The sequence below is a fragment of the Notolepis coatsorum genome (assembly GCF_963971535.1).
Source record: "Notolepis coatsorum genome assembly, chromosome: 1".
NCBI classification, from domain to species: Eukaryota; Metazoa; Chordata; class Actinopteri; order Aulopiformes; family Paralepididae; genus Notolepis; species Notolepis coatsorum.
In genome coordinates, this window is record NC_140165.1 from 172,818,051 (window position 1) to 172,841,229 (window position 23,179).

Here is a 23,179-nt window from a genome sequence, read left to right on the forward strand (position 1 = left end):
GACAAACAGAGTAACTTACTGAAAGGACAAACAGAGTAACTTGATGAAAGGACAAACAGAGTGACTTACTGACAGGACAAACAGAGTAACTTACTGACAGGACAAACAGAGTGACTTACTGACAGGACAAACAGAGTAACTTACTGACAGGACAAACAGAGTAACTTACTGACAGGACAAACAGAGTGACTTACAGAAAGGACAAACAGAGTGACTTACTGACAGGACAAACAGAGTAACTTACTGACAGGACAAACAGAGTGACTTACTGAAATGACAAATAGAGTAACTTACTGAAATGACAAATAGAGTAACTTACTGAAAGGACAAACAGAGTGACTTACTGAAAAGACAAACAGAGTGACTTACTGAAAGGACAAACATAGTAACTTACTGACAGGACAAACAGAGTGACTTACTGAAAGGACAAACAGAGTGACTTACTGAAAGGACAAACAGAGTAACTTACTGACAGGAAAAACAGAGTAACTTACTGACAGGACAGAGTGACTTACTAAAAGGACAAACAGAGTAACTTACTGACAGGACAAACAGAGTAACATACTGACAGGACAAACAGAGTGACTTACTGAAAGGACAAACAGAGTGACTTACTGACAGGACAAACAGAGTAACTTACTGAAAGGACAAACAGAGTGACTTACTGAAAGGACAAACAGAGTGACTTACTGACAGGACAAACAGAGTAACTTACTGAAAGGACAAACAGAGTGACTTACTGACAGGACAAACAGAGTAACTTACTGACAGGACAAACAGAGTAACTTACTGACAGGACAAACAGAGTAACTTACTGACAGGACAAACAGAGTAACTTACTGACAGGACAAACAGAGTAACTTACTGAAAGGACAAACAGAGTAACTTACTGACAGGACAAACAGAGTGACTTACTGACAGGACAAACAGAGTAACTTACTGAAAGGACAAACAGAGTGACTTACTGAAAGGACAAACAGAGTGACTTACTGACAGGACAAACAGAGTAACTTACTGACAGTACAAACAGAGTGACTTACTGAAAGGACAAACAGAGTGACTTACTGACAAGACAAACATAGTAACTTACTGAAAGGACAAACAGAGTGACTTACTGACAGGACAAACAGAGTAACTTACTGACAGGACAAACAGAGTAACTTACTGACAGGACAAACAGAGTAACTTACTGACAGGACAAACAGAGTAACTTACTGACAGGACAAACAGAGTAACTTACTGACAGGACAAACATAGTGACTTACTGACAGGACAAACAGAGTAACTTACTGAAAGGACAAACAGAGTAACTTACTGAAAGTAGAAACAGAGTAACTTACTGACAGGACAAACAGAGTTACTTACTGAAAGGACAAACAGAGTGGCTTACTGAAAGGACAAACAGAGTGACTTACTGAAAGGACAAACAGAGTGACTTACTGACAGGACAAACAGAGTGACTTACTGAAAGGACAAACAGAGTAACTTGATGAAAGGACAAACAGAGTAACTTACTGACAGGACAAACAGAGTAACTTGCTGAAAGGACAAACAGAGTAACTTACTGAAAGGACAAACAGAGTAACTTGATGAAAGGACAAACAGAGTGACTTACTGACAGGACAAACAGAGTAACTTACTGACAGGACAAACAGAGTGACTTACTGAAAGGACAAACAGAGTGACTTACTGAAAGGACAAACAGAGTAACTTACTGAAAGGACAAACAGAGTAACTTACTGAAAGGACAAACAGAGTAACTTACTGACAGGACAAACAGAGTAACTTACTGAAAGGACAAACAGAGTGACTTACTGACAGGACAAACAGAGTAACTTACTGAAAGGACAAACAGAGTGACTTACTGAAAGGACAAACAGAGTAACTTACTGAAAGGACAAAGAGTAACTTACTGACAGGACAAAAAGGGGAACTTACTAACAGGACAAACAGAGTAACTTACTGAAAGGACAAACAGAGTGACTTACTGAAAGGACAAACAGAGTAACTTACTGAAAGGACAAAGAGTAACTTACTGACAGGACAAAAAGAGTAACTTACTGACAGGACAAACAGACTAACTTACTAACATGACAAACAGAGTGACTTACTGGTTGTTGGGACAGCTGTAGTACTCAGTTCTGTTGTTGTAGCGATAGTTGTTGAATCTGTAAGAGAAAGATCATTTTACAATTACCTGCTACAGTATACTGCAATGAAAATAAGGACCATTCAAGTCAACATATTGTTAATTTGCTTTCCTCAACACCCCTGTCATGTTGCTTGATTTGACACAATTATCAGGTGTTATGAGGCAGAAGCACAGATTCCCCTTCGATATGAAAACGTTGATAATAACAAAAAAAAGCTTGTACTGATAGAGGACTAGAGGAGCTGTACAAATAACAATTAACATACCAGTATTAAAACTATTTACTCTAGCTGTATCAATAACTAATACCGAAGCTATCACGATGATCTTTATTGATTAAACAATGTGACTGACTGTTACAGCCACAGCTTTTTTCTCCCCTGTGTGTCAGCAGGTTCCCAGGCCGATACATGGTCCTTCCTGTCTCCACCTCACAACCACTGTCTTCCTGGGCGAGGCCTACACACCTGAGAACCCTCACATCATCAAGGAGCCAGGATAAAGAGGCCTACACACCTGAGAACCCTCACATCATCAAGGAGCCAGGATAAAGAGGCCTACACACCTGAGAACCCTCACATCATCAAGGAGCCAGGATAAAGAGGCCTACACACCTGAGAACCCTCACATCATCAAGGAGCCAGGATAAAGAGGCCTACACACCTGAGAACCCTCACATCATCAAGGAGCCAGGATAAAGAGGCCTACACACCTGAGAACCCTCACATCATCAAGGAGCCAGGATAAAGAGGCCTACACACCTGAGAACCCTCACATCATCAATGAGCCAGGATAAAGAGGCCTGCACACCTGAGAACCCTCACATCATCAAGGAGCCAGGATAAAGAGGCCTACACACCTGAGAACCCTCACATCATCAAGGAGCCAGGATAAAGAGGCCTACACACCTGAGAACCCTCACATCATCAAGGAGCCAGGATAAAGAGGCCTACACACCTGAGAACACTCACATCATCAAGGAGCCAGGATAAAGAGGCCTACACACCTGAGAACCCTCACATCATCAAGGAGCCAGGATAAAGAGGCCTACACACCTGAGAACCCTCACATCATCAAGGAGCCAGGATAAAGAGGCCTACACACCTGAGAACCCTCACATCATCAAGGAGCCAGGATAAAGAGGCCTGCACACCTGAGAACCCTCACATCATCAAGGAGCCAGGATAAAGAGGCCTACACACCTGAGAACCCTCACATCATCAAGGAGCCAGGATAAAGAGGCCTACACACCTGAGAACCCTCACATCATCAAGGAGCCAGGATAAAGAGGCCTACACACCTGAGAACCCTCACATCATCAAGGAGCCAGGATAAAGAGGCCTACACACCTGAGAACCCTCACATCATCAAGGAGCCAGGATAAAGAGGCCTACACACCTGAGAACCCTCACATCATCAAGGAGCCAGGATAAAGAGGCCTACACACCTGAGAACCCTCACATCATCAAGGAGCCAGGATAAAGAGGCCTGCACACCTGAGAACCCTCACATCATCAAGGAGCCAGGATAAAGAGGCCTGCACTCCTGTCACTCCTTGTCCGAGTGTTGTTTTCACCTCCCGTGGTATAGGACTCTATTCAGACATCAGCGTTCATGGAATCATGTATTCTTGTGCCCAGTGACTTTTTGCTCCATACTAACTCTTGTTCTCTGATGTCCAGGATCTCACCTCTCCGGACTACACCTGAACCACGGACCCTCACCAGCCTGAACCATCATGGACCTCACACACACACCCACCCAGTCTGTCGCTCCTCCACTCCTTGACCCTTGTCTCTGAGCTCCTCTCACCACCTTGGACCTTGCTTCCCATACTCATTAAATATTCTATTATATTCTCTTAAATATTCTAAACCGCTCTATTCTCCTGTGCCTGTGTCCTGCTCTTGGGTTCTAGAAAAGATACCTAACCATAACAACTGACAGGACAAACAGAGTAACTTACTGAAAGGATAAACGGAGTATCTTACTGACAGGACAAACAGAGTGACTTACTGAAAGGACAAACTGAGTGACTTACTGACAGGACAAACAGAGTAACTTACTGAAAGGACAAACAGAGACTTACTGAAAGGACAAACAGAGTAACTTACTAAAAGGACAAACTGAGTGACTTACTGAAAGGACAAACAGAGTAACTTACTGACAGGACAAACAGAGTGACTTACTGACAGGACAAACAGAGTAACGTACTGAAAGGACAAACAGAGTGACTTACTGAAAGGACAAACAGAGTGACTTACTGACAGGACAAACAGAGTGACTTACTGAAAGGACAAACAGTGTAACTTACTGACAGGACAAACAGAGTAACTTACTGACAGGACAAACAGAGTAACTTACTGACAGGACAAACAGAGTAACATACTGAGAGGACAAACAGAGTAACTTACTGACAGGACAAACAGAGTAACTTACTGACAGGACAAACAGAGTAACTTACTGAAAGGACAAACTGAGTGACTTACTGAAAGGACAAACAGAGTGACTTACTGAAAGGACAAACTGAGTGACTTACTGAAATTACAAACAGAGTAACTTACTAACAGGACAAACAGAGTGACTTACTGAAAGGACAAACTGAGTGACTTACTGAAAGGACAAACAGAGTAACTTACTAACAGGACAAACAGAGTGACTTACTGGTTGTTGGGACAGCTGTAGTACTCAGTTCTGTTGTAGCGATAGTTGTTGAATCTGTAAGACAAAGATAATTTTTACAATTACCTGCTACAGTATACTGCAATGAAAATAAGGACAATTCAAGTCAACATATTGTTCATTTGCTTTCCTCAACACCCCTGCCATATTGCTTGATTTGACACAATCATGTGTTATGAGGCAGAAGCACAGATTCCCCTTCGAGATGAAAACTTTGCTCATAAGGAAAAAAGCACCACAAGAACCAATTGAATGACCAGACAGAATAATGATCTGACTCAGAGTGCTTTTAACTATGTGACTTGTTGAGCTTTGAAATATATGTAACTGAATTAATCATCTGCAAATTGTCATGTATTCATAACACTCTGTGAGAATTATTGCACAAAAACATCATTCAGTGTACTGTATGTTTATGTGGTTTGCGATCACTTAAAAAATAATCCTCTACACCATATAGTCATCATTAGCTAAATTATTATTATTGTTATTATTTTGTGTGGGATTTCTTTTTCAACCTTATGTTTTAAACAGTAATATATCCATGACATTGACAAAGGGTGTTTTATGAGATTTCACATTGGGTCGTCAGCAGAGACACCCAAAATTAGGCAATAGAAAGGTCACTGAACTCCTTGGCGATGCATGTCTTTGCAGTATTTAATGCATGCTTATATTTATTTGGCAGGAAGATTAATACCATAATTAATGTGAGAATTCTACTCTAGTCAGCTTATGGTTTTCTAATCTTTACCTGTTGTTGGTGACGGTGTTGTAACTGGACATGCTGTAAAGTCTGTTGGGAGAAAACGAGAGAGGACAATGATGAGTAAAAAAGTATGCCTAGAAGTTTATTTGATAACATTTAAGTAACAACTGAATTAATTACTTCAAGCATTCTTACTTTGTTGGTGTACTGATTGGCAGTACTGTCCATTAGGAGGAATGGCGTTGATGCATCCACATGTGTTATTTATAAATCCCTCACATTTCCCATAGGTGGCGCACATGTCACAAGACCAAAGATAGTCTTCCTCACAACTGCACTGGGATCTACTACTGTTTTGGCTGCAAACTGAAAGGTAAGAAAAAGTTTAAATTTTATTCAACTTACAAACACATCTGAAGCTACATAACACAAACGTAAAGATATTTAATAATGCATAATATTTTTTGCATATACAAATTAAAGACATTTACAAACATCTTTATTCCATAGTATAAGTATCTATAGGCATGTTAGATGTTGTTTTGGTAATGGGATTGGGTTTCTTCATTGAGCTCTTATCCTCATCATTAGGGCAACAGTATCTTGTGTTTTATTTTAAATTGTGAACAGTGTAGCTGGAGTTAAGGATATGGGTATACTGTTACCCCATCATCATTCCATTTGAAGTTAGTAGTAATTAGGCTGATAGGTGGCTATAGTTGAAATACTTAGAGGAAGCAGTGGCTATGCTCCTTCTAATAAATCTGAGTAAACCCTTGACTAGAGTCACCTTTGGTTTATTGATACACACATTCCAACTTGGTTCTTACCAGTGGTGATGGAGGCTTCAGAGATGCGTATGTGTGTGGTGATATGGAGAGGATAAGTGATACTTCGTAGGATTGATCTCAGTCGTTCTATGATTGTGACATCTGTGGTGTTCAGCTCAGTGTATATCAGGTACTCATAGAGGACTAGAGGAGCTGTAGAAAGAAAAAGTAACATACCAGTAGTAAAACAATTGACTCTAGCTGTATCAATAACAAATATCAAAGCTATCATGATGATCTTTATTGATTAAACAATGTGACTGACAGGACAAACAGAGTGACTTACTGAAAGGACAAACAGAGTAACTTAGTGACAACGCCTCTACTTCCTGAGGCGCTTAAGGAAGTTCAACGTGAGTCAGAAGATCCTCAAGAACTTCTACTCATGCACAATAGAGAGCATCCTGACTGGCAATATCACCTCCTGGTTTGGGAATAGCACTGCACAAGACCGCAGCAGACTACAGAGAGTGGCCCGTTCAGCCGAATGCACAATTGGAGAGGGGCTTCCCACTCTCCAAGGCATTTACAACAAGCGGTGCATGGGCAAGGCTAAGAGAATAATCAAAGACTCAAGCCACCCAAACAACTGCCTCTTTGAACTGCTGCGGTCAGGCAAGCGATACCGGAGTCTCATGGCAAGCACAGAGAGACTCAGAAGGAGCTTCTATCCCCAGGCCATCAGGATGCTCAATGAACAATGATTGCTCAATGAACAATGATTGAACAATGAACAATAACAAGCCATCAACACACCCACAGCACACCCTCACTTTCAATAAACAACACACTGTAGCACCCACTTTACCACACTTTACACTTTTACACTTTACACTTTATATTTATATTATTGGTAAGGGAATTGCACATCTCTCATTCCTTATTCCTTATTGCACCTCACCACCACAGGTGGCACCACAAGCTAAGCTATACCTCACCATTGTTGTACCAGATGTACATACTGTATATAGAGGTATACTGAACAATTGTTGTTTACACTTGTTTTTACTTGACTTCTTGACTTTCTATTTTTTACTTATTATACTTATTTATACTATCTTGTTATTATCTAGCACACTCTCAGGAGCAAAACAGAAAGAAACATGTCATGCAAAGTATTCTGTATTTCTGTATGACAAATAATAAAGAAACTTGACAGGACAGGGCGGCCACGTGGCGTAGTGGGCAAGGCGCTCGCCACGAATGCGGAGACGCTGGGCTCGCCTGTTCGAGCCCAGCGGTCCACATTGCTTTCAGTTTAGCTGGTCGTTCATACTAATACACATTGGCCGTATTAGGGGGTGGGAAACTGATGGGTGGGGATCGGGCGTTGTGGACAGCGACTCCTACAGGTCGGTTGGTGCGCCTGTGCAGTAGAATCAGGAAGTGTCGGGGGCAGCGTGAGCCTCCCACGCGTTACTCCTCGCCACTGAGAGATCGAGCTGCGCAGGTGAAAAGATGCGACTGCTGTTACCTCAAGTACCGGAGGGGACTTGTGCTATGTATGACTTAGTCCACATTGCAGCCGGCTTGTGGGAGGCAAGAAACAGCGTTTGTGACAGGGGGGGTTGAATTGGATGATACGAAATTGGGATGGGAGAAAAATATAGAAAATGGGAGAAAAAGTGGATAAAAAAAAAAGAAACTTGACAGGACAAACAGAGTGACTTACTGACAGGACAAACAGAGTGACTTACTGAAAGGACAAACAGAGTAACTTACTGAAAGGACAAACAGAGTGACTTACTGAAAGGACAAACAGAGTAACTTACTGAAAGGACAAAGTGTAACTTACTGACAGGACAAACAGACTAACTTACTAACAGGACAAACAGGGTGACTTACTGGATGTTGGGACAGCTGTAGTACTCAGTTCTGTTGTTGTAGCAATAGTTGTTGAATCTGTAAGAGAAAGATCATTTTACAATGACCTGCTACAGTATACTGCAATGAAAATAAGGACCATTCAAGTCAACATATTGTTAATTTGCTTTCCTCAACACCCCTGCCATGTTGCTTGATTTGACACAATCATCAGGTGTTATGAGGCAGAAGCACAGATTCCCCTTCGATATGAAAACTTTGATAATAACAAAAAAAAGCTTGTACTGATAGAGGACTAGAGGAGCTGTACAAATAACAATTAACATACCAGTATTAAAACTATTTACTCTAGCTGTATCAATAACTAATACCGAAGCTATCATGATGATCTTTATTGATTAAACAATGTGACTGACTGTTACAGCCACAGCCAGGGCTTTTTTCTCCCCTGTGTGTCAGCAGGTTCCCAGGCCCATACATGGTCCTTCCTGTCTCCACCTCACAACCACTGTCTTCCTGGGCGAGGCCTACACACCTGAGAACCCTCACATCATCAAGGAGCCAGGATAAAGAGGCCTGCACACCTGAGAACCCTCACATCATCAAGGAGCCAGGATAAAGAGGCCTACACACCTGAGAACCCTCACATCATCAAGGAGCCAGGATAAAGAGGCCTGCACACCTGAGAACCCTCACATCATCAAGGAGCCAGGATAAAGAGGCCTACACACCTGAGAACCCTCACATCATCAAGGAGCCAGGATAAAGAGGCCTACACACCTGAGAACCCTCACATCATCAAGGAGCCAGGATAAAGAGGCCTGCACACCTGAGAACCCTCACATCATCAAGGAGCCAGGATAAAGAGGCCTACACACCTGAGAACCCTCACATCACCAAGGAGCCAGGATAAAGAGGCCTGCACTCCTGAGAACCCTCACATCATCAAGGAGCCAGGATAAAGAGGCCTACACACCTGAGAACCCTCACATCATCAAGGAGCCAGGATAAAGAGGCCTACACACCTGAGAACCCTCACATCATCAAGGAGCCAGGATAAAGAGGCCTACACACCTGAGAACCCTCACATCATCAAGGAGCCAGGATAAAGAGGCCTACACTCCTGAGAACCCTCACATCATCAAGGAGCCAGGATAAAGAGGCCTACACACCTGAGAACCCTCACATCATCAAGGAGCCAGGATAAAGAGGCCTACACACCTGAGAACCCTCACATCATCAAGGAGCCAGGATAAAGAGGCCTGCACACCTGAGAACCCTCACATCATCAAGGAGCCAGGATAAAGATGCCTACACACCTGAGAACCCTCACATCATCAAGGAGCCAGGATAAAGAGGCCTACACTCCTGAGAACCCTCACATCATCAAGGAGCCAGGATAAAGAGGCCTACACACCTGAGAACCCTCACATCATCAAGGAGCCAGGATAAAGAGGCCTACACACCTGAGAACCCTCACATCATCAAGGAGCCAGGATAAAGAGGCCTGCACTCCTGAGAACCCTCACATCATCAAGGAGCCAGGATAAAGAGGCCTACACACCTGAGAACCCTCACATCATCAAGGAGCCAGGATAAAGAGGCCTACACACCTGAGAACCCTCACATCATCAAGGAGCCAGGATAAAGAGGCCTACACACCTGAGAACCCTCACATCATCAAGGAGCCAGGATAAAGAGGCATGCACTCCTGAGAACCCTCACATCATCAAGGAGCCAGGATAAAGAGGCCTACACACCTGAGAACCCTCACATCATCAAGGAGCCAGGATAAAGAGGCCTACACACCTGAGAACCCTCACATCATCAAGGAGCCAGGATAAAGAGGCCTGCACTCCTGTCACTCCTTGTCCGAGTGTTGTTTTCACCTCCCGTGGTATAGGACTCTATTCAGACCTCAGCGTTCATGGAATCATGTCTTCTTGTGCCCAGTGACTTTTTGCTCCATACTAACTCTTGTTCTCTGATGTCCAGGATCTCACCTCTCCGGACTACACCTGAACCACGGACCCTCACCAGCCTGAACCATCATGGACCTCACACACACACCCACCCAGTCTGTCGCTCCTCCAATCCTTGACCCTTGTCTCTGAGCTCCTCTCACCACCTTGGACCTTGCTTCCCATACTGATTAAATATTCTATTATATTCTCTTAAATATTCCAAACCGTTCTATTCTCCTGTGCCTGTGTCCTGCTCTTGGGTTCTAGAAAAAATACCTAACCATAACAACTGACAGGACAAACAGAGTGACTTACTGAAAGGACAAACAGAGTGACTTACTGACAGGACAAACAGAGTAACTTACTGAAAGGACAAACAGAGTAACTTACTGACAGGACAAACAGAGTAACTTACTGAAAGGACAAACAGAGTGACTTACTGACAGGACAAACAGAGTCACTTACTGAAAGGACAAACAGAGTAACTTACTGACAGGACAAACAGAGACTCACTGACAGGACAAACAGAGACTTACTCAAAGGACAAACAGAGTAACTTACTGACAGGACAAACAGAGTAACTTACTGACAGGACAAACAGAGTAACTTACTGACAGGACAAACAGAGTAACTTACTGACAGGACAAACAGAGACTTACTGAAAGGACAAACAGAGTAACTTACTGACAGGACAAACAGAGTGACTTACTGAAATGACAAATAGAGTAACTTACTGAAAGGACAAACAGAGTGACTTACTGAAAAGACAAACAGAGTGACTTACTGACAGGACAAACAGAGTGACTTACTGACAGGAAAAACAGAGTAACTTACTGACAGGACAGAGTGACTTACTGAAAGGACAAACAGAGTAACTTACTGACAGGACAAACAGAGTGACTTACTGACAGGACAAACATAGTGACTTACTGACAGGACAAACAGAGTAACGTACTGACAGGACAAACAGAGTAACTTACTGAAAGGACAAACAGAGTGACTTACTGACAGGACAAACAGAGTAACTTACTGAAAGGACAAACAGAGTGACTTACTGAAAGGACAAACATAGTGACTTACTGACAGGACAAACAGAGTAACTTACTGAAAGGACAAACAGAGTAACTTACTGACAGGACAAACAGAGTAACTTACTGACAGGACAAACATAGTGACTTACTGAAAGGACAAACAGAGTAACTTACTGACAGGACAAACAGAGTGACTTTCTGACAGGACAAACAGAGTAACTTACTGAAAGGACAAACAGAGTGACTTACTGACAGGACAAATAGAGTAACTTACTGAAAGGACAAACAGAGTAACTTACTGACAGGACAAACAGAGTAACTTACTGACAGGACAAACAGAGTAACTTACTGACAGGACAAACAGAGTAACTTACTGACAGGACAAACAGAGTAACTTACTGACAGGACAAACAGATACTTACTGACAGGACAAACAGAGACTTACTGAAAGGACAAACAGAGTAACTTACTGACAGGACAAACAGAGTGACTTACTGAAAGGACAAACAGAGTGACTTACTGACAGGACAAACAGAGTAACTTACTGAAAGGACAAACAGAGTGACTTACTGACAGGACAAACAGAGTAACTTACTGACAGGACAAACAGAGTAACTTACTGACAGGACAAACAGAGTAACTTACTGACAGGACAAACAGAGTAACTTACTGACAGGACAAACAGAGTGACTTACTGACAGGACAAACAGATTAACTTACTGAAAGGACAAACAGAGTAACTTACTGAAAGGAGAAACAGAGTAACTTACTGACAGGATAAACAGAGTGACTTACTGACAGGACAAACAGAGTGACTTACTGACAGGACAAACAGAGTAACTTAATGACAGGACAAACAGAGTGACTTACTGAAAGGACAAACAGAGTGACTTACTGAAAGGACAAACATAGTGACTTACTGACAGGACAAACATAGTGACTTACTGAAAGGACAAACAGAGTAACTTGATGAAAGGACAAACAGAGTAACTTACTGACAGGACAAACAGAGTAACTTGCTGAAAGGACAAACAGAGTAACTTACTGAAAGGACAAACAGAGTAACTTGATGAAAGGACAAACAGAGTGACTTACTGACAGGACAAACAGAGTAACTTACTGACAGGACAAACAGAGTGACTTACTGAAAGGACAAACAGAGTGACTTACTGAAAGGACAAACAGAGTAACTTACTGAAAGGACAAACAGAGTAACTTACTGACAGGACAAACAGAGTAACTTACTGAAAGGACAAACAGAGTGACTTACTGACAGGACAAACAGAGTGACTTACTGACAGGACAAACAGAGTAACTTACTGACAGGACAAACAGATACTTACTGACAGGACAAACAGAGACTTACTGAAAGGACAAACAGAGTAACTTACTGACAGGACAAACAGAGTAACTTACTGACAGGACAAACAGATACTTACTGACAGGACAAACAGAGTAACTTGCTGAAAGGACAAACAGAGTAACTTACTGAAAGGACAAACAGAGTAACTTGATGAAAGGACAAACAGAGTGACTTACTGACAGGACAAACAGAGTAACTTACTGACAGGACAAACAGAGTGACTTACTGAAAGGACAAACAGAGTGACTTACTGAAAGGACAAACAGAGTAACTTACTGAAAGGACAAACAGAGTGACTTACTGAAAGGACAAACAGAGTAACTTACTGAAAGGACAAAGAGTAACTTACTGACAGGACTAACAGAGTAACTTACTAACAGGACAAACAGAGTGACTTACTGGTTGTTGGGACAGCTGTAGTACTCAGTTCTGTTGTTGTAGCGATAGTTGTTGAATCTGTAAGAGAAAGATCATTTTACAATTACCTGCTAGTTCAAGTTTCAAGTTCAAGTTCAAGTTTCTTTAATAGTTGTCATACAGAAGTACAGAATACTTTCATACAAAATGCTTCTTACTGTTACGCTCTAGAGACTGTGCTAGACAAGATAGTATCAAATAACATAGTATAGCATGTAATTTAGAAGAAGAAAATGAGGTCACAGTGTTCGGTATAGACATATGTACAATGTTCTGAGTTACCATATAATATACAATACTATGCAGTGTACTAATGTACAGTACTATATAGTGCAAAGCAGAAATGGGATGAGGTACAATTTAGGTACAATTTACAGTAAGGTGTACGAGTTGTAGTGCAATCCTTCATCAATAAATATAAAGTGTGGGGAGTGGGTGCTACAGTGTGTTTGTTTAAAGTGGGTGTGTGCTATAAAGTGTGTGGAGTGGGTGCTACAGTGTGTTTGTTTAAAGTGAGTGTGTGCGTGTGGATGTGTGTGCTATGTGCGTTTGGTGGTTGTTGTTGTGTAGTGTTCATTGTTCGTTTAGCAGCCTGATGGCCTGGGGATAGAAGCTTCAGTATACTGCAATGAAAATAAGGACCATTCAAGTCAACATATTGTTAATTTGCTTTCCTCAACACCCCTGCCATGTTGCTTGATTTGACACAATCATCAGGTGTTATGAGGCAGAAGCACAGATTCCCCTTCGATATGAAAACGTTGATAATAACAAACAAAAAAGCTTGTACTGATAGAGGACTAGAGGAGCTGTACAAATAACAATTAACATACAGATGAAGCTTTTAGTATTCATGGGCGCTTTGCCGCGACGCGCGCACGGTTATATCACGTCGTTTTAATTAATTGGGAACCCAGGCTGCTGTTCTGTTTTATGCCGCCAGGAGGCGCAAAGTCGCCCAGCGGCGGTCTATTGATTATTGACTTCCTCATTCAACACTGTGTCTTTGTATCAATAACACGAGCCACTGTCAACGTTGGGACGGCGCGAGACAGAGAGACTTTATTGTGAATTTAAAATATGCTGGTAAAGTGGGGAGGGAGATTGTTCATTCAAGTAAGCTATAATATATTATGAAATTCGTATTATGAAACAGGAAACACCTCGACCATTGTCTTCAACTTATCTCACTACGATTCAACCTATTGCGTGGCACAACAGAGAGACGTTGTAGTATCCGCGTCTGTGATTTGCCTAAACGTTATTATTTTGGTAACGTTTATTTCTGACTACAGTACAGTATGTATTACTATCTATTACTACCTACTATGGGCCAGCCGTGTATAGGTGTAACAGAGTTATAATAGTTCAATGGTTGTGATGGCGGATGGTGTATCACAAACAGTACTGTATTTGCAAAACTGATATGTCATAAATGTATAGATGTACAGTAGCAGTACTGTCTACCTGTATGTCATGTATGTCATTATGAATTGAAAATGGGGGACCCTGATGTAAACAAGACGAAAGTATTTTGCACTGTACAGTATGTCACAGGTGAGCTTGCTAGCCATTTGATTGTTAACGTGATATAAAAAAATAATCAATACTTGATTGATTGATTGAAAAGTTTATTAACAGATTGCAGAATGGGTACAGTACAGCTCAATACATACAATTGTTAAGGGGATGCAGACCAGAGAAAGACTTTCGTCTTGTTTACATCAGGGTCCCCCATAGTAACTTGGCTTGCTACAGTAGCTACAGTTAAATCAATGAGCCATCGACAGTGTGCTAACGTTATCATATACTCTCTTTTTTAGACTCTGTATTTGTAAATCTGGTATGTCATAAATGTATAGATGTAGCAGTACTGTATCTGTATGTCATGTATGTCATGTTATGATGAATTGAAAATGGGGGACCCTGATGTAAACAAGACGAAAGTCTTTCTCTGGTCTGCATCCCTTTAACAATTGTGTTTATTGAGCTGTACTGTATTGTACCCATTCTGCAAGTTGTTAATTTTCTTTCAATCAATCAATCAATCAATCAATCATTACATCCAAGATACACGGCTGCTGTAGTCTTGTCTTATAAAATACATAAACAATCAGCAATGTCTCGCTTGATGAATGGCCAGCAGTAGCCTAATTAATATTAATAAAAGTATTATCATTTTAATAATTGCGAAACGTGTTTAGTCCCTTGTTTGAGCCGAATCTGGGTTGAACATGATTTGTGGAACTCCCTCTGGTGTTGTGGTTGTGGTATCCACTGACCTTTGGGAAGTATTTCGACATGTACATGGGTATCTTAGTGGTGTAGTGTACAGTATCTTGTAGACCAGGCCCATTGCAAGTTGCTGTACTCTGTCGTCTACTCTAAGCCATCCTAGGTAGTCAAAGTGGGCAGGGGTGAGGTGGGTTCTAGGAGTAAGGTCAAGCAGTAGTCTGACCAGTTTGTTTTGTGATGTTTGTAATTTAGTTTTTAGCACTTTTGAGGTGCTTTGGTACCATGAGGTGCAAGCATAGTCGTAGTACCCTTGAATGAGTGCTCCTGCCAGAGTCTTCAGGGTATTCTTGTTTACCAGAGAGGAGATCCGGTACAAGAATCTTGTTCGTTGGTTGACTTTTTTTTATTACATTGGTTGCCATTTTGTCACAGGAAAGATTTGCCTCTAGGATGGAACCCAGGTAGGTAATTTCATCTTTCCTTGTGACAATATTGTCACCCACTGTAACAGAGAAGCCGTTGGCCTTGCTGAGTTTGTTATTTGATCCAAGAGAGAGAGAGAGAACTCGCATGGGGGACCCTGATGTAAACAAGACGAAAGTCTTTCTCTGGTCTGCATCCCCTTAACAATTGTGTGTATTGAGCCGTACTGTATTGTACCCATTCTGCAATCTGTTAATAATGTTTTCATTCATTCATTCAGGAGCAAAGGTCAATGACCAAACACACCCAGACTACATACCATCTGTATTCCCTTCAACATCACATTCTACACCATCTACGTCAACAAACATCAGTCGCCATAAGCGGCGTGAAAAAAGGAGAGGGATGCAGCCAAGGAGGATGGTGACCAACAGAGAACCAAGGTCGAGTCAAGCTCCTTGACCGCTTCATCTGTGGACAGCAACGACACCAAATGCAAGATGATGACAGGTGTTACCTGGCCAGTGCTTCAGCACTTGTTTTCTTTCTTGCACACAGAGAAGACAAGGAGCACCATAATCTCACCCATAGATCAGCTATTTATCACCCTTGTCAAACTGCGTCACGACATGTCCTTTGACCTCATCTCCCACATCAGAGGTGTGTCAAAGGCAACAGTCATTAGTGATGTGCCCAACGGATCATTTCAGTGAGTGAGCGATTCGATACACGCTCACGGCAATGAACCGATTCACTGATTCGACTCACGGTTCACGGTTCAGTGGCGCTTCCGGATCCCGCTGCGAATCAAAAACTATAAAAAAATTTGGCAGATGTTATACATACAATTACATACAATTATACATACAATTGTTAAGGGGATGCAAACCAGAGAAAGACTTTCGTCTTGTTTACATCAGGATCCCCCTGTTTACATCAGTAATCATCGGTAACATTTAGAATTGATTTCAAGGTCCTCCTCCTTATATACAAAGTATAAACATTGCGATCATCTACTATTGAAGGTTCCGAGCCACAGTCTAAAGAAAATCAGTGATGCAGCCTTTGCTAACTATGCACCAAAGTTATGGAACACACTACCTATGGACATTAGGGAAGCTAGATCTCTTAATATTTTCAGAAATAAGCTAAAAACGTACCTCTTCACCATAGCCTTCTAATACACCCCGCTGTTGATTGTACTGTAGCACTATTTTACTCTGGCCATTCTATTGCATAATTTTACTATCTATTCTACTATTCTATTATTGCACTGTATTATTGGTGTGCAAACCAGTCAACTTACAAAAAAGAGCCTGTTGGAGGATTTCAACAAGATAAATGCGACAACATTGCAAAATATTTCACTATAATATTTCAAAGTGAAGTAAAAAATATTATAATAATTATTTGATCATGTTAAATAAGTGTGACTGACTGACGACTGTGACTGTACTGTAGCAACACTGACACTCACAGCACACAGCAGGCGCAGCAGGCGTCGGTGTCGGGACACGCATGGTCCAGTGACGGACGGCAGTAGTATAGTACACCAACGGAAATATTAAAGTTACACGTTGACCTATAATTCCGCCAAAGGATAATAAAAAAACCCAACTAATGCTATGTTAAATGCTATGTAAACAGCATTGTTTTCAAGGATTAGAGAGACATTTGTGATTGACCTGTGATACAGTCCACATTACAGTTCTACCTTTGTTTTGATGTGAAAAGTGATGCTGCATAAGAGGACTGGATTTAGCACTGACTGAGAAAGTACATATTACAGTTCTACTTTATAAAATGCTAATTGTAAATATGTTTGGCAATGTTAATTAATAGGAGAAAGTCCACATTACAGTTCTACTTTTGTTTTGATGTGAAAAGTGATGCTGCATAAGATGACTGCACTTAGCACTGACTGAGAAAGTACACATTACAGTTCTACTTTATAAAATGCTAATTGTAAATATGTTTGTCAATGTTAATAATATGAGAGTCCACATTACAGTTCTACTTTTGTTTTGATGTGAACTTAGCACTGACTGAGAAAGTACATATTACAGTTCTACTTTGACATTTAAAATGTTGGACCAAAGCATTGCATGTAATTAGAATACAGGCAAATAAAAGTAATTTAGTTTAAAGTACAATCTTGGCTGTCTTTTTCTCTCAACGCTTCAATAGGTAGATGACTAAATGTAAATGTAAAATCAAATTTTAACAGATTGCAGAATGGGTACAGTACAGTCCAGCTCAATACATACAATTGTTAAGGGGGTGCAGACCTGAGAAATACTTTCGTCTTGTTTACATCAGGGTCCCCCAACAATTAGCATTTCAATGGTGTGTGTGGGGGTTGCCAATCCAATGTCACACCTACACAGGCTAGTCACTCTACCCCCCTGTTGGGATGGAGGGAGAGACGAGACAGACTATTTTCAAGTTTAATGTACATTAGATCTCTTGTTTTCGAGACTATTCTATTGGCTTGCCTTAGAGTAGCCTGTTCATACATAGACTGCAGGGATGGGTGACCTTTCACCCCTATGATCTTCCATGCGGTCTGCATCAGACGGACCAGTTTGGACTTTAATTGTACAGACAGGTTACCAAACCAAGCTGTAATACCATATCTGATGAGACTCTCTAATACAGATTGGTAGAAAAGTAACATACATTTTTGATGGAAGAAGAAGTAAAAAATTAGAATTATGGTTATGAGATAGAGTCAGAAACAGGAGAAAAGCTAGTATGCAAATGACAGAAATCCCTATACGGTCTAAAGCAGTCAGGCAGAAACTGGAATGCTCTGTTACATGCATATCTCACTGAGAATGGTTTTGAACAAAATCCTGCTGATAACTGCCAATACACAAGGGAAAAACAAAATGAAAAAGTGATTCTAATTGTATTTGTTGATGATTTAATCATTGCTGGTAACAATGAGGAGGTTGTGAAAGGTGTCAAAATTATGCTTGCTGAGAGGTTTAAAATGAAGGATCTGGGAAAATTAAAACATTTTCTAGGGATAGATTTTAACCAGTCAGAGGGTCAAGTCACAATGTCACAACAGAGGTATGTGAACAAAATCCTCTCCAGATTTGGAATGCAAGAGTGTAGGTCCAGAGAGACCCCATGTGAATCAAAACTTGAATACACAGAAAATGCAGAAAAATTTGGAGACCCGAGGATGTATAGAGAGGCAGTGGGAAGTTTGATCTATTTGGCTACATGCACTAGACCAGATTTAAGTGTTGTAGTCAGTAAACTTTCCCAGCATCTTTCTGAACCAAGTGAAGAGCATTGGAACACTGTAAAACATGTGTTCAGGTATCTTGAATGAATGAATGAATGAAAACTTTATTTAACAGATTGCAGAATGGGTACAATACAGTACGGCTCAATACATACAATTGTTAAGGGGATGCAGACCTGAGAAAGACGTTTGTCTTGTTTCCATCAGGGTCCCCCATTTTCAATTCATATAGACATATATGACATACATGACATACAGATAGTCAGTACTGCTACATCTATACATTTATGACATACCAGATTTGCAAATACAGTACTGTTTGTGATACAGAAGGAGTCAAGAAAAGGGAGTATATACATTTGACGTAGAAACTGTACATTGGAGGAGGTTGGGTGGGGGGGGTTGGGTACATTGGGATATTGACAACCATACTGGGTAATTTACATTGGAGGTGGTTGGGGGGGGGGGGGGAGACACACTGTATAAACAAGCAAAACTGTACATTGAGGGGGGGGGGGGGGAGACACTGTACAAACAAGCAAAATTGTACATTGGACTATTGACAAAACCATACTAGGTAAATGACTGTACATTGGAGGGGGTTGGGTTAGGATATTTACAGGGGCCAGTTTTGAATTGCAGTCTCCCGTAGGTGTCCCTTGAGAGAGGTTTTGAAAGTGGGTAGTGATCCACATTCCTTTACAGCTTTGGGTAGGGCGTTCCTCATTGATGTGGCATAATTGCGAAACGTGTTTAGTCCCTTATTTGAGCCGAATCTGGGTTTAACATGATTTGTGGAGCTCCCTCTGGTGTTGTGATCGTGGTATTCACTGACCTTTGGGAAGTATTTTGACATGTACATGGGTACCTTGGTCGTGTAGTGTATCTTGTAGACCAGGCCCATTGCAAGTTGCTGTACTCTGTCGTCTACTCTAAGCCATCCTAGGTTGTCAAAGTGGGCAGGGGTGAGGTGGGTTCTAGGAGTAAGGTCAAGCAGTAGTCTGACTAGTTTGTTTTGAGATGATTGTAATTTTGTTTTTAGCGCCTTTGAGGTGCTTTGGTACCATGAGGTGCAAGCATAGTCGTAGTACCCCTGAATGAGTGCTCCTGCCAGAGTCTTCAGGGTATTCTTGTTTACCAGAGAGGAGATCCGGTACAAGAATCGAGTTCGTTGGTTGACTTTTTTTATTACATTGGATGCCATTTTGTCACAGGAGAGATTAGCCTCTAGGATGGAACCCAGGTAGGTGACAATATTGTCACCCACTGTAACTGAGAAGCCGTCGGTCTTGCTGAGTTTGTTATTTGAACCGAAGAGAATGGACTCTGTTTTGCCCATGTGTAATGATAGTTTGTTATCAGCGAGCCATATGCAGATTCTGCCTAGTTCCGAGCTGAGGGTTTTTTCAACCTGTAACTTGTTCTTGTCAGAGACCAGCAGGGCTGAGTCGTCCGCAAACAGGAACAAGTTGCAGTCACAAGCTGACGACATGTCATTTGCATAAATTAGGAACAGTAGCGGTCCTAGTATGCTTCCTTGTGGAACACCACAGCTCACTGTGAGGGGGGGGATAGGGTACCGTTTACCTCCACCATCTGTTCCCTCCCCTCAAGGTAGGATTGCATCCAGCTCACTGATAGACTATCAAAACCAATTGCTTTTAGCTTGTCAATCAGAATGGAGTGATTGACCGTGTCAAAGGCCTTTTGTAGGTCCAGCATGACCATGCCGCAGTATTTGCCTGCGTCCACCTCTTGTTTGATGTGGTCATTCAAATAGAGAAGGCATGTGTCAGTGGAGTGGGATGTTCTGAAGCCAGATTGGAATTCGTAGATTAGATTTTTTTCCGCTAGGTACTTTTCGACCTGTTCATAGACTATTTTTTCCATGACTTTCGAGATGGAGGTGAGAATAGAAACAGGGCGGTAGTTGCCTGGGTCTAATTTGCTGCCCTTTTTGTGCAGAGGGGTCACCCTCGCAATTTTGAAGTCCTTGGGGACGTGTCCCTGTTTTATGGAGAGGTTTATTATGTGTGTGATGATTGGGGTGATGGCGGCTGCTGAGTCTCTGAGGAATTTTGGAGGGGATGTTGTCATGGCCAGTGGCCTTGTTAGGTTGGAGGGCGCTCAGTTTATTGAGTACCTCATCTGTTGTTACCATTTCCAGCTTGAAGTCGTCCTTGCGGACCCCTAGGTTTTTGTAGTAAGCTACTATGTGTTCTACCCCATAATGCCCTGAGTGGGAGGGTAGTTTGTTTACCAGTGTTGTGGCTATGTTTGTGAAGAAAATGTTTAAGTAATTGGCTACATCCAGCTTGTCTGTGATGAGCGTGTGTGTGTTCATGTTAAAGTGACTGCTAGTGTGTGAGCGTATACAGTGTGTGTGTTGTGTGTGTGCTCATGTGTGCTTGTGTGTGGAGAGTTCAGTGTTCAAGGCTCTGATGGCCTGGGGGAAGAAGCTGAGCCGAAGTTGCTGGTGTTCGCAGGTGTTTGCCTGACCGCAGCAGCTTGAACAGGCTGTTGTTGGGGTGGTGAGGGTCTTTCAATATTCTGCAGGCTCTGGAGTTGCGTATCTACCGATATGTAAAAGGATCATGTGCAGGTATGTACAGACAGATGTGGATATATATATATATATATATATATATATATATATATATATATATGATAAGAATAAATATATATGTATACGCCAGTATACAGCATTATTTTAAAGTAACGTGTAGCTTCTAATGCACTCGCCTACTCTGTACATACGATTAGCAGAACTATTACTCAGTAGTACTAATTTATATATTCTATACCCAGTTGAATCTCCTGTACATTGTATATTACTGTTGCACTTTACTGTTACATTTGCGCTCTGGTTGGATGCCGGACTACTTTTCGTTGTACTGTACTTGTGCTGTATGATGACAATACATTTGAATCTAATCTAATCTAATCTAATCTAATCTAATCTAATCTAATCTAATCTAATCTAATCTAATCTAATCTAATCTAATCTAATCTAATCTAATCCAATCTAATCTAATCATCTGTCTTTTACCTGGAAGAACAGTAACAGTGCTGTATGGTGACAGTACATTTTAATCTAATCTCAGGTAAAGAAAGGAACGGTCCAGGTGTCGGGCCAGACAGTCTGGAGATCATCTATGCTTGCTGTCATTCAGACAATTTGGATGTAAAAATGTACTTCAGCTGTGAGAAAAACCAAATCAAATTATTATTTAGACCTAATTATTAGCTCCTACTCAAACCCGGCAGAATTCTAGAAAATGGTACATTCGAACAAAAACAAAAACACAAATACACTGCCCACACATATTCTTTAGATTACCGTTTGATTTCTGATGAGAATTACATTTGCCTGGCTTTCAGTAAACACTGTGCAGATGCTGGACATTCTGTGTGTATATACCATAAACCATAACTCTCAGTTCACCTTTCAGCCCTTCTCTCCTAATTATGTACTTGAAACGCTGCAAGCCATTGATACCAGGAGTTAAACAGGAGATGATAAATTGGATATCTTTTTTCTTTTTTTTGCTCCAATTATCACTGAGCAATTAACACATATACTGTATTTAATCTTTCCATCTGAACAGGCAGATTTCCTAGTGTTTGGAAATTGGCCCACGTGATTCCTTTACATAAAAGGAGGTGATAAGATATCATTTATAATAATTACAGCTCAATCTCCAAACTACCCTGCTTAGCAAAAGTCCTGGAATCTTTGGTAAACAATCAACAAGTCTTTTCTCTCAAGTCACTCAGCACTTAGTCAGCGTCGATCCGGATTTAGAGCTAATCACAGCAACATGTCAGCTGTTACGTTAGTTACAAATGGAATAATATCTGCATTAGACAGGAAGAAACACTGCTCTGCCCTTTTTGTAGATCTGTCTAAAGTATTTGATACAGTTGATCGTCCCTTGTTTTCACACAGATGATCTAGTATTGGTTTGGATCGAAAGGCTTGTGATTGGTTCAGAGTTATTTGTTTGAGAGGCGACAGTGTGTGAAGTCGGGATATGCCCAGTCGGAATATCTGTCAAGGTTCATTTCTAATTGCTATCTATGATGATCTCTTCCTTGAACGCTTGCCAAGCTCTTCTTTAGGCTGATGACACTATTGTGTATTGTATCACTGACTCAAATGGCCATTGATAAATTGTAACTTTCCTTAAATGCTCTTCAGGAAGTGATTCATAATCTCAAATTGGTACTTAATGCAAGCTAAACAAAGTCCATGCTGTTTACTAGAGCCAGAAATGGTTTGCATACATT